Consider the following 2,838-nt stretch of genomic DNA (forward strand, 5'->3'; position numbering starts at 1 on the left):
AGCAGTCAGTCACAGGTGCCACATGCATAAAATAAACGAGACGAGATCTGCACCCAGGACAGCCAATCTTCACTGTATTGGTGCCAACCGCTAACCGTTGCGCCACCGTGACCGCCCTCACACTGGAGGTATGTAGAGTAGTCGCTCTTCAGAGACCTTATAAATAATGTGTGGCCATCATATATGGCACGAAACACATTAATAGATAATAGTTGCAGTGTCCGATGTTAAAAAACTTCCCCCTACGTGGGCAGAGGTATGATGGAGGTGGGGTGAGGTACCCCTGAAGGACAGCACTGCCAACGAGTGTTATTTGTATTACTGGACTGCTGGTAGACGATTTTTTTCCAGTTCACTAGTAAAACGAGGCATGCTACTACAAAGCTTCCGGTTTAGTCGCATTATTTAGGCTCGCCGAGACTAACAGCGGAGAACTTCGCTAAGCTTTGGTCTTGGCAGACAGACAGCAACTCACCTGTACACATCCATGGTGTTACAAACAGAGAGCGTTCCAATAGTTCTCCCTGCAGTAGTGACAAGCGAGTGGTTCAACCATTACATTACCGAGTGCCCCACATATACGTCTCGAGACCATTAAAAAAAACAAACTAATAACATTGGCTGTTGCAACATCTGACCAATTTGTAAATGTCTATGACAACTAGCTAGCTTCTATTTGCACTGACGGTCACTTTGTTCTTGAATCAACTAACACGCCTCCCATCATGCATCGCTTTGCCCTACTTTCATGGAAACCTGTCTCTCTATGTGTTCAGACCAATAGATCCATGCCGTGGGCAGCAAAAAGCCAATGAGTTCCCGATTTATTGTCTGGCGATTTCAACGGCAGGCTGTTGATGCCATGCCAACTTGCGATACAGTCAAACAAAAAAATATGACATAAAACCTTATTCTGGTCTCATGTTATATGCAAGTCAATTAAGCACAATTTTAGACTCTTGCATAAAACAAAATTGTTTTACAAAAATAGAACTTCACAGAAATATAAAACACAAGAAAACTTTGTGTACTTTTGATGAGAACGTCTAGGACACATCAAGAATATCAATGATGATCGTTCTTTTTCCGTAGTTCCACCGTGAAATGATGTTGGCCAATTGTTTGTCATTTTCCTATTTATTTTTTCGAAAAAAGAAGTTGAGCACGTCAGCAGTATTGTTTTTGAAATTTGGTTTGGTCTTTTTATGTAATTTATTCCACTTTTTATAGTAGAATATACATTGTAAGCAGACATCAAACTTTGTGTTGGACAAGTTCACTGAAAACGAAAGACACAAACGTTCTTGGTTATCACAACAAGTCGATCGTGTACTGTTAACCTTGATCATTTACCCTTTCCTATTTTTTTTCTTTTGTATGGAAGACTTCAGAAGCACTTTCGAATAATGATCTAGCATCGGCTGCTTGCTCCACCGATCCAACATTAGCCTCTTCTGTCGTCCTCTATGTCTAAGAAAATATGACGCAGTGGAGTAGTCTCTCCTTAATAATTGATACGCTTAATATTTTCATAAGCCAGCGCGCCAACGATTCTTCGCCAGGACCAAATTATCTGCCCACAGTTCCAACCCACAAGTTTTCTGGTAGGCAAACAATGGCGAGGTTCGTGGCGAAGACTTCAGAAAATTATCGCTCCTGTTCAGTGTTGCTCCCACAGTGGCTTTACCTTGGCGATCTGGTTCCCTCTCGCAGATGTGGTCCTCGGGGCTTTGGCGTCATTAGGAAATTAATTTCTGTGCGTATCTTGAAAAGTACATTTATTGGAGTGTTTGCGCGCAGTTCTCTTGCCGTCTGCTGTCTGATGACCTAGGCATTTTTTTGCATTCTTCGAATCCCTTGTTGTAGGCAGTGGCAGCAACAGCAGCTAATGGTGGTGCAATAACAAACGAATGGTGGCGGTGCTGGGGATGGGAACAAAAGAAACGTGGTTGTTGTTGTAGTAACACGAACACGGGGACAAAGCAAACACGAAAGCAAAGTAAGAAGTAGAAAAATGCCGATAATGATGAGTAGAAGAGATGGGAAGAAGAAGAAAAAAATTGTTTCTTGCATAAACAGAAAATGGACACAAGGTTTACGTTCTTAAGATTTTTTTTTGTGGGGTAGGGGGATACTGCTGCCTATCAAATTGGAACACTGAAAAATTATACAAATGTTCTCTTAACCTTTTTTTCTAATCAAAGCAGATTTACGTTTAGGTCAAGAAGGTTACAATAAAGAAAAGCTGCTCAAATGTTTGCTTTGTAATCCAAAACTAGACATTAAGAAGTCAGCTTTGTCGATCGTCTTTTAATCCAAACATGAAAGTAACTGTTCACTTCATTTCTTTGAGGTCACTGTAGTTTTGATTCAAAATTCATATCTACTTCCTCTAACTGAAACATCTTCAAACGTACTTCAGCGAGAGATTTCAGGAATTGGTCAGATGAGGATGTTGAGCTGACGTGTGGGGTGATCCCCGCTGGCGCAACGGTAAAGCTCAAAGAGCGCTGGGCAAGACCTCCTCAATTGTGCTGTTGTTGTTATCATCGTGGATTGTTGGGTCAGATCCGGAGATTTGTATTTTTTTCTACGTGTGAAGAATCAGTCTACAAAGTCGGACTCGTTCTCCATTATAAGACTCAGCTGCTGATGGCATAAAACACCAGCATCTACTCAGTTAACGAACTGTTCTGTCGTGAACACCCGAGAATTTGGAGCCACAACTACCCGATAACCCTCTTTGGCTCTACAGCTTTTCCAGCCAGAATTCTTACGATGTTTGACGTTTGAAACATCCAGAATTTTCACGAAGGGAACCACAACTACCTCTGTTAA

Source organism: Pomacea canaliculata, linkage group LG1 (genome assembly GCF_003073045.1).
Source record: "Pomacea canaliculata isolate SZHN2017 linkage group LG1, ASM307304v1, whole genome shotgun sequence".
Classification (NCBI taxonomy): domain Eukaryota; kingdom Metazoa; phylum Mollusca; class Gastropoda; order Architaenioglossa; family Ampullariidae; genus Pomacea; species Pomacea canaliculata.